We start from the raw sequence: 15,814 nt of genomic DNA, 5'->3' as shown, positions 1-15,814 counted from the left end.
CGTTTTAGGTTTTTGGTAATGAAATGCAATTGTTATTGTTTCACTTTCGAGGCGTATTTTTTGGAGGTAACGGCCATGCTTGGAGTATGAGGGCTTCATTTACTGCAGAATCCTTTCCCAATCTTCTTTTGAGTTTAGCCCGTCATTCACGGAATTGAAACGGGACATATAGAACTGTTCCCGTTTTTTCCGCTTTGTGGTCATATCTCCACCTCTTATATTTTGGGTAAATTGTAATAAATTGTATATTTCTTATAACAAACACAACATTTAAGGTTCTTATTTCTGTTTATAACTTTGTTTAAAGGGTACAATTTTGAAAGTACAGTCTGGTATTCTGTGGTATCTTTTGGTATATGAGAACTATATTCGGGTTCCATAGTGACTGTGTGGTCCAGGGACTTTCCTTGTCCTTCCAGGATGGTGAAATATATATATATATATGCAAATCCAGCCCGTCTCCAAGGCGCTTGCCGCACAGAAAGGCACGCAGACAACGGAATTAGCACTCCAAGGCGAGTTATGTTTCCAACTGCTGAATTTATTTATGCAACATGTGGGTAAAATATATATATATATATATATATATATATATATATATATATATATATATATATATATATATATATATATATATATATATATATATATATATATATATATATATATATATATATATATATATATATATATATATATATATATATATATATATATATATTGGTTACCAAGCCGCATTCCTTTCGATCAAGGATGGCACTGACACTGTGAGTTCAACTCAAGTTACATTTATTTCCAAAAAAGCTGCTTACAGACACGTTTCGGCGGAAGCCTCCGCCTTGTTCACTATATGAAAGACCTTGAAACGCGTTGGCAATAATAATTTACAAATGACTTAAGGTGGCAGGCTGCATCTTCAGAGCCAATGGCAGAGCGAGGTCATGTGCACTCCCAAGCTGCAGGGCACTTTGGTTTCAAAAATTTTACATGCGGTGGTCCGACCGTGGGGAGCTGCACCATTGACGGCTGGGAGAAATCTCTCAAAAACTGAACGTGAAGCTATCAAGAAACTAATGGAAAATGATCAAGTTACCATAAAGCCTGCTGACAAAGGGGGCAATATCGTGCTGATGAGAACAACAGACTACAAACGTGAAGCCATGAGACAATTGAAACAGGAAAACAACTACCAGATAATGGAAACAAACCAATTTATGAACATGAAGAGGGAATTACAGGAACATTTGGAAACCTGGTATGCAAATGGTTTAATTGATGAGGAAGAAAAGAAATACTTAACTGTTGACCATCCGATAACACCCTGCATATACTTTCTTCCGAAGATTCATAAGACTCTAAAAAACCCTCCGGGAAGACCTATTGTCTCATCGTGTGGCTCACTATATGAAAATATGTCAAACTATGTTGACAAGTTCCTAGCTCCTATTGCCCAAAGCCTACCTTCGTATATCAAGGACACTGGCGACTTTTTGAGAACTCTAATGAACGTAAATTGGAGCCCAGAATATCTGCTAGTGACCATAGATGTGGTGTCGCTATACACCTCGATCCAGCATGAAGTCGGGATGCAAGCATGTGAGTACTACCTTAAACAACGTAATATCGTGTACTTGGAACATTCAAAAATGTTAACCACAATGATTTATTTATGTTTGAAAAACAACGTATTTCTCTTTGAAAAGCAACTGTTTAAACAGATATGTGGTACTGCCATGGGCATTTCTCTATCTCCCAATTATGCAAATATCACCATGGGATGGTGGGAGAAGACCATAGCATGGATCCAGGACAATCAACAAGATCTAGACCGAATAATATTATGGGTTCGTTATATAGACGACCTATTTGTTATTTGGCATGGGACAGATATCCAGTTCCAAAGCTATTTCAACAAATTGAATGATAATGAACTGGGTTTACAATTCACCTTCAACACCAGCGCTAAAGAAATAGACTTTCTAGACACTAAGATATACGTGTCTAATGACAGACTTGAATCTACACTATTTCGGAAGAAAACAGCAACAAATAGTGTGTTGCATGGAACCAGTTTTCATCCAAAATCCCTTCTTGAAAGCATACCGTATGGGGAATTTACGCGCTTGAAGAGAAATTGCTCAGTACCAGAGGATGCTGAAAGAGTAATAGAGGAGAGTAAATGCAGGTTCAGATCAAGAGGATATAAAGAAAGAGTGCTAAACAAATGCAAAAGAAAAATCGATTTGAAAACTAGAACTCAAACACTAATAGAGCAGAACAAAAAAACAGAAATTGGTGTGTCTCCAAGATTCATAACGACATTCAGCAAAGAGAGTGGAAATATTGCTCGTATCATGAAAAAATACTGGCACCTTCTGTCAGGGGATCCTGACATTGGAACCACCCTCGGTGAAGCGCCGCTAATAACCTACAAAAAGAATACATCCCTGAAGGACTTACTGGTCAGAAGTTATTTTCAAGAAAAACAGAAACCAAACTGGTTACAGAATTCATGCAAGGCGTGCAAAATCGGCAAAAGCATGAAAACAATTCAAGAACCAGATGGAAAAATAATGAAAATTGACCAACAGATCACGTGTTCTTCCAAGAACGTGATATACATTGTTGAATGCAAATGTGGGATGAAATACGTGGGATGCACAACCTGCATGCTAAAAAAACGGATGTTGGAGCATATCCTTGCGGTGAAAAACTCAAATATGCAATATGCCACAGCCAAACACATGAGTTTGTGTCAAAATGGAGACTGGAGAAAAATGCAGTTCTATGGAGTGAAAATGCTTGACAAATTGGAAAGAGGCGGAGACACAGTCCGCAAACTCCGTCAAATCGAATCGAAAATGATAATCAAGCTCAGAACGAAGCATCCGAGAGGGATGAATTTCGGAGAGGATCTGCATGTTCATCTGGAGTGAAATGTTCTAGAAATGAAATGGGTACTACACCCTGGAATTTCAAAAGAACTATAAACTAAAGACTAAGGGTACTATACCCGATAAATGTTTTGTTTAAATCAGCCACAGTAGACTACTTGTCACATCAGTGCAACAATTGAAACAGCACACTAAGTCTTCCTTTGTTTTTAAATTTTTGTTTCACTAAGTATAACTACAAATCCCATAATGCCTCATAATTGGTTAACTATGGGAGAATAAAAAGCAACACTGTGGAGGGACTAACCGACCGTGAGCAAGGCCAGTTGTGGCTGAAACGCGTTGGTGGGGTGAAGTCTAATAAACAAGGCTTAAAAGTATCCTGGTTGTGCCGCCTCTTTTGTATACAGAGAGTTTCCAGGGTCAGGATCCGACCCCTGGGCAGAGCACACACTGCTGAGCGCTCTCAATTGGCTTTAGGATCCCTTTGTGTGTCGATATATATATATATATATATATATATATATATATATACATATATATATATATATATATATATCTATATCGAAGAACACAGATGGCATGCTTCTGCCGCTTTCACAGCGGGCGCTTGACAGGGTCGCCAAACCTTGAAAATATTGCGTTCCTGGCGTATTATCCTTATCATGAAACACCAGAGTCAAGGCCCAAGTTCAATATTCAGTGCTTAAGTTTATTTGGCAAAACAAACAGCCCCTACGCGTTTCGAGGTAAGCCTACCTCTTGCTCACGGGTATATATATATATTACCTACTGGCACTCACTAGTAGGTATATATAGTTAGAACCTAGTTTCCATAGGAAATTCGCAACATTCTATTGGGAATAACTTTGGCGCAGGTTGATGAATCTTCGCGAATTTCTCAAAGAAGATGGCCCGCTCCGCCCCGCTCCTTCCCTGAAAGTTTTGGGGGCATTCGTCAAGTGAGGGCTGAGAAAAAAGGGGGGTACCAAAACGTGTTTTCCCCATGTTATTTTCCATAGGACGATTAGACACGGCTACAGCCCGAACGGCTGAACGGAAATACACCAAATTTGGCAGAGAGGTAGAGTTCGGTTCGCAGATCACCCTTTTGCTTAAATTGTGTAAATCCCTCCAGTAGTTGTTGAGAAAATCGAATTTGAAAAAATGTATATATCTATAAGCGCGTACCGCGCGTGCACGGTACGCGTACATGCGCGGACCTTAGCATGCGCGAGCTGCATTCTGATTGGCTGCCAATGTCTGTCAACACTCCAAAACAGAAATTGTTGGCAGCCATCTTGTGTCTCAGTAGACTGAGACACAGGAAAGCAGAAAAACAAACGTGTAGAACTCAAAAAAGGGGGCAGGGTAGAAGCACCCTGATCCCCTAGGCCTGCTCAGGGGGTCCCACAAGGATTGATTGATTGAAAAATCACGGGGTGCGCACACCGTACGCGTACCTAAGCGGAGGTACGCATACAGTGCGCGCACCCCGCGATTTAAAAAAAAAAAAATGGGGGCCTGGGGGGGTCCTTGTGGGACCCCCTGAGCAGGCCTAGGGGGTCTGGGTGCTTCTACCCTGCCCCCTTTGCGTGTTTTCTACCTTTGTTTCACTGCTTTCTTCTGCCTTGGTTCTACAGAGGCACAAGATGGCTGCCAACACTTCCTGGTTTGGAGTGTTGACAGACAGTGGCAGCCAATCAGCATGCTTTCCCGAGAAAGCAGCATGGTCATTGGCTGTCAACACTTCTAACCAGGAAGTGTTGGCATCCATCTTGTGCTAGGTAGACCGAGGCACAAGAAAGCAGAAAAACAAACATGTAGAATAAAAGGGGGCAGGGTAGGAGCACCCTGACCCCATAGGCCTGCTCAGGGGGTCCCACAAGGACCCCCAATGCCAAAAATTATTTTTTTTAAAACCTGGTATTTTTTTTTTTAAATTACCAAATCGCGGGGGCATAGTGATAAAAAAGTGTGAAGGGTGCCCAATCCCCCCCATACCACCCCGGGGACCGCCGCCTTCCGGGGCAAAGCAAAACAGCACCCTGGCGCATACTGGAGGCTCCTGGTGGGCTAGTTGCCCCACAGGGACCCCCAGTATGCAAGGGGAGTTAGTTCCCCCTCTGCAAACGCGCCCGGGGGCTGCGTTGCAGAGAGGTGTAAAAAAAGGTGTGGCCTCATTACACCTCTCTGCAATGCAGCCCACTGGCTTATACTGGAGGCTCCTGGTGGGCTAGTTGCCCCCCTAGGCCCCCCAGTATGCAAGGGGAATTAGTTCCTCCTCTGCAAACGTGCCAGGGGTTGCGCTGCAGAGTGCTGTAAAAAGGGGGCGTGCCCTCTGAACACCTGCCTGCAAAAATTTTGTAAATCAGTATAAAAAAATAACAATTAATACATTTAAAAATTATCATTTAAAAAACCTTTGAAATTAAATGAAAAAAACATAGGTTTCAGGCCTGATATAGTTAGGAATTAGCATTTAAAACACCATTGAAATTCACTAAAAAAACATAGGTTTCAGGCCTTATATATTTAGGAATTAGCATTAAAAAAAACTTTGAAATTCACTGAAAAAAATATAGGATTTAGGCCTTATATAGTTAGGAATTAGCATTTAAAAAACCTTGCAAATTCACTGAAAAACCATAGGTTTCAGTCCTTATATAGTTAGGAATTAGCTTTTAAAAAACCTTTGAAATTCACTGAAAAAAACATATGTTTCAGGCCTTATATAGTCAGGAACTAGTATTTAAAAAACCTTTGAAATTCACTCAAAAAACTATACGTTTTAGGGGTGTTATAGTTAGGTGGACATTTCACTTATACAAAACCATTGAAATTGCTCCTATATAGTTAGTTGTACTAACTATATTTCGCGCACCTGCAATCCACTGCTGATGATGTTACATATTAGATCATTCATGACATGGTCAGTGACATCACTGATGACATATTCTGTTTGCCTGCCAAAGGATGACTGGCCGTGGGACTAAAGTCTCCCTTGACGGATGTAGCTAAAGAATATGATGTAGCTAAAGAATATGTGTGAATATGTTGGAATGTATCATGTATTAAATTGTGTGAACAATTTGAATATGATGTAATGGGAAGGGAAGTAAAACAATAGTCTATAGTAGTCATGAATGGGAACCTGATGCTGTGATACACCACCTCCAAAATCCATCAAACAACTATCTTATTTGTGAAATGTTTCAACTGATGTGGGTCGGACATGTAGGTTTTAGGGTACATCTGGAGTGCCTTTGGGGTGTGGTTAGATTTTGATTAGCTGACCTTAGGCTGGCTGCAGAGAGAGAGAGGGGAGGTGCGTCACTGTTTGTCGGTTTGCAGAGAGGCCTAGCTGTTCCTGCCTGTCCTGTTCCTTTCCCTAAAGTCTTTGTTCCCGGACTCTACCTCAGGGGACCCCCAACACTTCCTTGGCCAGAGGGGTGGTATTTCACAGATCCTTTGAGTTTGTATTATTATTCTGACTTGTATTTTGCATACATATTTTCAAATCTATTTTTGTCACTGAAACGTATGACTCTTCACCTATCCATTCTGTCATAAGTATATTGTTTTGTATTAATTTTTGCTGAAACTGATGTCTCTTAAACTATCTACTCCTTCTTGTATCATTAATTGAATGATGAGTTTGATACTCTTTGCATATGCTGATGTTTTCTCTCCCTCTTGTTAATTTCATTGTTTGCATATGTAACCTTATGCAATGAGCATTTTCAATCATATTTTAGAGATACATCTTTATTAAATTTACTGAGAGTCTGTGATTATTTAGCTAAGTGAATAGTTAGTTAGATAGTACTATAATTACCATCAACAATTCAACTAATTGGTCATCAACCAATAGAAGAAAAGTAGATTTATAAGTTAGATATATATTTGGAGATGTCAAACATGATTCTGTGAAAGGAACTAAATTTTGAAGTCATTTTAAAAATTGACCTCCAGCGCATCAGGGTTTTTGGTGAATGTCTATGGGCCATTGTTCTGTGATGTTATTAAGGATTTATCCCTGATGAAGGTGTGGTGAATGCTGGATAACTGGTGTTTTGAAGTCTTGCTCATGTGTTCTGAAGAGAAAGCAAGACAGGTGTAGTAATTTTTGTTGGCACAACCCCAATGCAAAATCTCATTTGTTAAATATTGTAATATGCTCACATGTACTCATGGTAGACCTGCTAAACAGATGTGAGGTCTAAAAATCTGATGTCACTTCTGGTGAGGTCATGGGTTGTGATGTTACTTCCTGTGATGCAACGTGCAATGTTGGACACTGTGATGTCACCCACCATGATGTCACTTACATACTGCCTAACTTGGTTAGTCCCCCCACTTCTTTTTTTTAGGATCTGTGGCCTTTAGAACTTTCGCTTTTCCTAGAATCTTGGCTGTTGTACTACTGATGATTTAAACATTTAGCCTCAATATATGAAGGCGGGTTTAGACTGGGAGCGGGGTGGAGAGGGCGATATGTACACTTAAAAGTATGCACTGAAAATCTGTCTAAATCCTCCCGCCCCCAGAATATCCTAACAGCCCTGCACCCCTCACCATACTTGCTCCAACCACAAATAGTGCAATAACATGATCAGTACCCAGGAAGTCACTTGTCAATACATCTGCCCATAAATTCCACGAAAATACATTTTTGCTATAAGATACCTTTGCCAGGACGCCTTATTTGTAAACTCCTAAGAGATGCTAATGAGATTTTTTTCTTTATAAATCCATTTGAGTCTGTAGGTGATATCAGCTAGTCCCTTTTTCCTTTTAAAAAGCATCAAATGTGACCATGCAAGGTCGTGTTCATTACATAAACAAAACACTTCAATTACTAAATGAAGCAGCGGCATGGCCTATAACATGCATTCATTCATTCCCCTGGGCTGGAATTCTCGGCTGTTTATTTCCCAGTAAACATTGTTTTAAATGCCTTAAAGGCTATCAAGACCACAAAAGCGGGAAATGAGATAACGTACGAAGCTCCAGTGTGTGTTTTCTGTATTCAGAATTTGTTTCCAAAAGGGCACTGCCGTAATAAGGCAAAGCCGAGGAAAAAAACAAAGAGGCAAGCTCGGATCTGTGAGATTACAAAAACTGCCGGGAGGCACGCGCTGGCTAACTAAGCAGAAGAAGTGACCAATCAATAGGAAATGAAATCCAAGCAAAAACAATTTCACGCAGAGAATATCTGAATAGAAACAACGAACTGTGTGATTTTTCTCTTTATGCTCCTGAGGGAAAGGCTGACATATTTCTTAAATGCGATTAAAATAAGTATTTACAGAGCTAGTTGCGTGCAGTAATTGTAACGCACCGCAGGTAGAAGGGAAATACACGGGGAGCCTCGTGTACATGTATTGGGGCTGACAATATGCGCGAAGACCCACTCTCTTAAGGACAAAATAAAACACAGATTTCAAAACTGTTTTAAATTGTGAACACATTGCGGACTTCAGCTTGTCTCCGTGGTTGAGAACATAAACCACAACCACTGGTACTTAGCTTAAATATGATCTAAACAATACATTGTCTTTTTTCAACTTGTGTAACAATACTGGATGTTTCAAGAGGAAAAAGGTACAGATCAAAATATCTCTGTTACATATTTTACATAAAACGGGTTAAGGCACAGTGATACATCTGTACATGATATTGCAGATGTTGGGCACCAGCACCTCTTTTTTGAAGACCAGGATTTATTTTTCATCATCAGACTTTGACCCAGAACAAAAGAGAAAAAGACCGAACAGGAAAATGGAAGAGGCCGAAAAAATATAGAAAAACAGCAAGAAACAGAGAAAGCAGGGATGAAAAGTAACCTACAAGAGTGAGATATAGAGATGAGAAGTAAAGGGGGAATGAAAATGGCATGGTGTGGAATCAACATAAAGCAGCCTTGGTATCCGTCAACCTCACAGTTCAGTATCAATATGCTTCGAAGAAAAACTTTGGACAGGTGCACTTACTTGTTATTTATTTATTGTAAATTAATTTATCAATACTGATGTTCATAATATTGGAGGCAGTTGATATTCCTGCCATGATATGTTGGTACTTTCATATTAAAGCCGCTATATTCCGGGAGAAATGATTAGATTGGGACATCTTCAGTTATAAGATCATCGCACTCGTATGGAATTATCCTTTATGAAACTCTAAGGAAAAAACACACCATTATCAAGGAAGCAAGGAATTACTAATTTGTACAGGTGTAAATAAATGCTCTCCAGGCCAGACAGCATCAATAAGCTAAGGGTAGAAAAACACAGACACTAGTTGAGGCTGGGGCTTCCAAGTTCTCGGGCCTCACATATCATAACTTCCTATATCATCCTAATTGTGACAATCCACCATTAAGGTTTCAATCGTCAAGCAGCATCAAGTATTCAAAGGTGAGCTAGGAGCTGCCTAAAAATATAGAGGTCACAAACATGAAACTGTGGGTTCCTTTTGGTTTGCTGGTATCTGGTACTACCAGATACATCTGAAAAGGTTGGGCTGTGACGCCTTAGCCCCTTCCCCTAAACCCCAGCTAATTTTGAGGGTGGTGCCATTACTGTTTCACAATAGAAATTAACTTACTTCAGGCCATGACAGTGCTAAAGTTCACACTTTTCTCAAGACATGGAATTCTTTGCATGAGTTATTAGTTTTTTTTGAACATTTTTTATTGGCATTTAATAATCAGCATTCCATACACAATTCGTTTCATATTCATTGAATTTACTAGAGCAAAACCAGCATTTGGGAATTCCAGGGGGCTAATTCATGAGAGTTGTGTCATGTTTGCCCCACGCAATATGTACATGTGTGACACAAACCTCTAGGTCAGATTTTTTATTCTACGCAAAGCAACTCTGAGTGACCTAAAAAATCTGCATTATTGCAGCTCAGCAGAAATCGCTGCGTTACTCTGCTCTGGGAAGGCAATTCCATGCAACTCCCATGGACTTTGATGCATCCTAAGATTTACAAGAACTTGTAAACCAAGAGATGTGACAAAATCGTACACCTTCCCAGGGGTGGCATAGCGAGGAAAAAGATCTTTATTTTTCCTCGATTTCTTCTTCTTTTTATGTGTCCTGCGTTCTGCAACTGACGTAGAGGAATATGCCTCCCAAGATTCTTTTTGTGCAGGAAAGTGCCTGTTCCTGCATACAAACAATCCTACATGCAAGACAGGCAACCTTGCACCATGGTGCAAGGGTGCCAGCATTGCCGCTAGGCTGACAAAAGGGCACCAGCACAAAAGAAAAGAGGAATGCGCAGTATTTCCTTCAAAATAGTACATTCTTGCCCTTTCCTGTCACGCAGAGCAGCAAGGTGACTATCTGTGCTGCACTGCTCCAGTTTCCTAAAATGATCCCCTAAGGGGCAAATTTACAAGGAAAGTAGCGGAGTGAGGCATTAGCCTTCCTGGCTTAATGCCTCACGTCGCCACTTCAGAAACTCAGGGCTGCACCATATTTACAAGAATATGATGCAGACCTGCGTTTCCCCCAGTGCTGGTGGTACAATATCAGCCTAGTGCCAACACAGGCACCCTTGCACCATAGTGGAAGGGTGTCTGTGTGCAGGGGAAGACTGTTTATGTGGAGGAAGGTGTCCCTTCCTGCACATAAACAATCTTTAAGTGCCACTTTGCAACTTCTATTTGTGCTGCTTAATGCAGCACACACAGTTGCAAAACAGCATTTAAAAAAAATGATTGCTTAAACTTTAAATGCCGCTTTGTAACTTCTATTTGTGCTGTTGAATGCAGCACACACAGAAGTTGCAAAACAGCATTTTTTGGGGGATTGTTTATGTGAAGGAAGGGGGACAGGAAAACAGCAAACATTAGGAGGAATGAAACATTTCTCCTTGTTGCGCCAGGGTGTGACCAGGTTTTCCCTGGTCAAGTCAAGTCAAATAACTTTATTCGGTTGTTCGAATTGACAACCATAAAAGTATTTACATTACAGAAAATAGCATGGCATACACATAATCTTAAAAGGTCATAATCAATTACAGGTAAAAATCACAGAATTAAAAATACATCACTATTTCAAGATATTGAAGATCGTTTAAAAATAATGTTCTTTTGGCCACAGTGATAAATAACCATATCAGTATTGTTATCCTTCCATACTGTTTCTGAATTTGATCGCCATTCTCAAAAAACCACATACAAATAAAGTGTCATCACAATTTAGCAGCTGTAGAAAAAGTTGTGCAGGACGATATTGATGAAAGTTCAATTCTTTCAAACAGGGTTTCAAGCATAACTTCCTTGGTACAACATAAAAGGGGCAAAAAAACAGAAAGTGTGCCAGATCTTGCGGAGACTTATCGTCGCAGCCGCAAGCTGGCAACACTTGACCTCGATGAGAACCCCTGGGTACCGCCAGCAAAAGGTGAAACAGGTTGAACCTGAACCTTGTTAACAAAAATCGGTCATAGCTTGACATTTGCCATGTCAGGTAGGGTTCCATAAGCAAAGTGCTTTTGATTAGTATGTGATTGCGTACACTTTCTTTTTTTAATTCACATGATTCCCTTTCCTGTTTTCTTAAGTCAATAAAGGCATTTTTGACTGAAATGAGATCCGACTTAGTAATGGATTCCGGACATAAAAAGAGTTCAGGACGGCCTAAATCAGAGAAACATTTAAGTAGATATTTAAGCCAAGGAATCTCCAACCTGTTATCCCATGTAAGTGCTTCTCTTAGAATAAGCTTGGTCAGAGGAATATTGTCATTTAACCAGCTATTCATCCAGCATAACATGGGATTCAAAGCAAGTTTATCACTGACATACGGAACCCCCAGTTCTTCATGCACAGAAAAATTTGCTGTACCCCTTGGAACCCTTAAAATCTGTTTTAAAAAATTGTTTTCAACTATCTGGAGTACATCCAAGGGAACATATCCCCATATCTCACTGCCGTAACAAGCTGTGGTTACACTTTTGGCTTTGTATAGTTGGAGTAGCGCGGCAACTGGACTATTTCCCAGCTTTTTAGAGAAATCTAATATAGCCGCGTTTACCCTTGAAACGTCTCCCTTTTTTTTCTGAATCACGGGTCCCCATTTGAGTTGACTATCAAAGAGGACCCCGAGGTAGGAGAATGTGTGCGTTACAGGTATTTCCACTCCATCTACATTTAGGCGATTTGGTTTCTTAAAACCTTCTCCAACCTTCATTATGTAGGATTTGGTGTTATTAATACTTAAATCTCTGGTTTTCATAAATGTGTAAAAGGAGTCTAATAAAGTTTGAAGTCCATTGGCCGTTCTAGATAAAAGGACTGCGTCATCCGCGTATAATAAAACCGGCAGACCTTTTCGGCCAATGTATGGATAGTCTATGTTGGTACTTAAGAGGGTCTCTTCCAGGTCATTAATATATAGATTGAAGAGGAACGGGGCCAGAATACACCCTTGCCGGACGCCCCGAAACACTCCAAAATCTTTGGTCACTTTTAGGTCATGGGTATATCTAACATTCGCTTTGGTGTCTGAATGTATGTCTTCTAAAAGGTTTACTAGATTTTTGTCTACGCCCATTTTTTCCATGGCGCCCCAGAGTTTCCCTCGGTTCACACAATCAAAGGCCGAAGAGAGATCCATAAACGCCATGTGAATCGTTCCTCTTCGTGCCTTGGTGTACTTCCCGACTATGAGATACAAGTTCAGACATTGAGAAATGGTAGAGTGTCCAGGCCTAAAGCCATACTGGATTGGCGATATTATATTATTTTCCTCTGCCCAACTAGTCAATCTGTTTAAAATTACTCCTCCTATCACTTTTGCCACAGAGTTTATTAAAGATATCGGTCTGTAGCAGGCCGGGCTGCTACGGTCTCCCTTCTTGAATATAGGGACTATTGTAGATACCCCCCATGATTTAGGGCATCCACAAAGCACAGCTGCATTAAGTACTGCTGTGAGTACCGGCGCCCATAGTGCCTCACGTGACTTAAAGAGATCAGGCGGAAGTCCATCGGGACCCGGAGCCTTATTATTTGACAAGCCTTTAATTCCTTTAACTATTTCCTCATTTGAGAAACATAGAGAAATATCTCTGCCTATACCAGGATTGTGTTCTGCCTGTGATGTATTGTTTATAAAAATAGAACTGAAATGGTCTATCCATTCGTCCTCTGATATATTTGTGCCCACATTTGGAATGGTAGGACAGTCAAATATTGGTTTGTTAATTATCTCCCAAAACTTCAAGCTATTTTTTAAAGTCTCGGGCTCTAGGAGTGATTCCCAAACACTTTTTTTGACTGCTCGCTTACGAGTGGCCAGTGATTTCTTATACTCATTCCGCAAGCCCCTGATGATCAGTGGATCTCTTGGTTTTGTATTTAGGGCTTTCTTGAGCTCGCGACTGGCCTTTGAGCAAACACTGTCAAACCATTTAGGATTGCAGTTTGAGTTTATCCTTCCCTTATTAGGTACCGTTAAAAGAGACTCTACCTTTTTAGCTATCTCCTTAAAGGAAGTCAGGATTTGCGACGGGGCTGATGCAGAGGATGTACAAATCATTAATTCCTGATTACAGACTGCACTGACAGAGGTATAAAATTGATCGCTATCCACCATAGCCCATTTTAAGCGACGCTTCCCATTTATGCATTTTAAAAGGCCACGGTCCTCGCGAGCGATGTGTTTTTCAAGTAAACTCGTGCCCAGATTAATGCACAAAGGGTTGTGGTCGCTATAAATACTCATGAGGATCCTAAAATCCTCGATGATATCAACAAAGTCAGCTGAAATGAGGATGTGATCTATATAAGTGCCTGTTGCATGGCCTTTATAAGTAGGGATTGGGAATACAGCTTGATCGGGTACAGTCGACATTGCAGTGAACAGGTTGTTTTCATTCATTAATTCGTTTAACCCTGTACCCCTCCGCGAGTGTTCAAAGTGTATTCCTTCCATACTGTTACACCCCAACTGTCCAACAGGTCCCACGCTAGGGTTCCCACATAAATGTGTGTTAAAATCACCTACTAGTATTTTAGAGCATGGCAGAGAACTATCAATTGCCCCTAGCAAATCACGTAAGGTTTCTATATTGCAATCTCCAGCCTGGTTCACAGAATTATAAAAATTAATCAGTGCAAGATGGATTTTACCCCTTCTAAATTCCAAAACCTGAATGTTTTTGTTACCAGATTTATGTTCAATCTTCTGACATATAAGCGACAAACTAACAAAAATGGCCAAACCCCCTTTAGCTCTTCCACTTGCAGATGGTGTTGCCGGGATTATAAAGCTCTGATATCCCTCAATGTATAGGTTTCTCCCTACTACCCAAGTTTCTTGAAAACATATTATGGGATATTTTTTAACATAATGCAGCCAATCTTTATCTTGCATTTTGTCAGAGAGTCCGGCTATATTCCATGATAACAATAGAAGTCCCTCCACACATTTTTGACCTCCACACTGTGTTCTATTCAAGCTCTCTGTTACAGGAGGGTTAGTAGTAGGGATTACAGTACTACATGTATTCACATTCACTATGCCTACGTCTTCTGGTAGTCATTCTACCCCGTCCAGCCCTCCCTCCGCAGAGAAAATATCATACCTATTTGAAGTGGGGATATTAAAAAAATAGGGATCTGTATGGTATGGTCGTGGTTGTTGGTCATATCCGTCCCTACTATAGCCCCAGTTGTTTGCTGGAGCATCAAAACCCCAACCGTTTGTTTTTTCTGGCCATATTGGTCTAGTATAGGTATGATTAGGCTTAGGGTATGTCATGCTCCTTTGTTTTTTACCAAAAAATTCCAGAGTGAGAGGAATAATAGTACCACTCCTTCGTTATGGTGGTAGAATGTTTGGAAGGATATTTGGTAAGACTGCTGAATTTGCAAAATTTATAATTATGCAGTCGCCTTTGAATTTTTGGGGGTTTTGACCTATCCAAGTGGCCCTTCTGGCTGATTTAATATCTCTAGCTAGTTGTTGCTTCCCCCAGGGGGCCAACCGCATATTGCCCGATAGCCAATGCAGGGCTTTACTTGTTAGCCCCGTGGGTGATTCAGTTTGGTCCGGTGTTAAGGGGGGAGCATTTGCTAAAACCAGCACTAGAGGGGCTGCGTCCTCAATAAAGTGAAGTGTATCTTCTCCTGCTCTTGGTGGAGTTATTCCTCGTGGTTGTGGGGGGTGGATATCCCTTGATGGCGACTGAGTGGATACAGTGTTTGGTGTCTGATCTGAAAGATTTACCCTTGTGATATTAGGAATTGTGCCTGTATCTGGTTGGTGGCCAAGTACCTCTTTTACAGGTATGGCCAGATTTTTAACTGAACCGGATATGTTGGACACTTCTTCCAATAACTTCTTTTGATCTACTCCCAGCTTTTTCACGTCTGCGGTTAACTTATCCAGTTTGGCCACTACCGGTTTAATTAAGGCTCTGAATTTAGTGTCAATTATATCTACCAACCTGGAAATAAGCTCCTCTTCCATATTTAATTTATCATCCTCTTCTAATTTCCTCCTACCTTTTTCCCTGCTTCTCAGTGGTGACGCAGCCCTCTTTCTCCCTATACTGACTCCACCGCGAGGTAATTGGGTTTTTCTACACTTTCTAATCGCTCGAGCAGCTGGAGCTAGAACGGGAGGATCGGCTTCTATAGTTGTCTGCTCACTGTCTTGTTCAGTATGATTTTCTTCAGGGTCTACTATCTGTGAGTCCGAGACATTGATTGTAGCTGTATCTTGATCCTGAGCTATACTCATGTTTAATGGACCATTTTCAAGCGCCTCGGAATCTAGAATTAAACTTCCCTCAGCCTGAGATGGAATATCTAACCAAGGTGAATCTGGTGAAGGGCTTAAAGGAGATAAATTGGGGGAATGACTAAGACCTAAAGATTGTCTCCTTTC

This window comes from Lissotriton vulgaris, chromosome 5, assembly GCF_964263255.1.
Source record: "Lissotriton vulgaris chromosome 5, aLisVul1.2, whole genome shotgun sequence".
Lineage (NCBI taxonomy): Eukaryota > Metazoa > Chordata > Amphibia > Caudata > Salamandridae > Lissotriton > Lissotriton vulgaris.
This window is presented reverse-complemented; position numbering follows the sequence as displayed.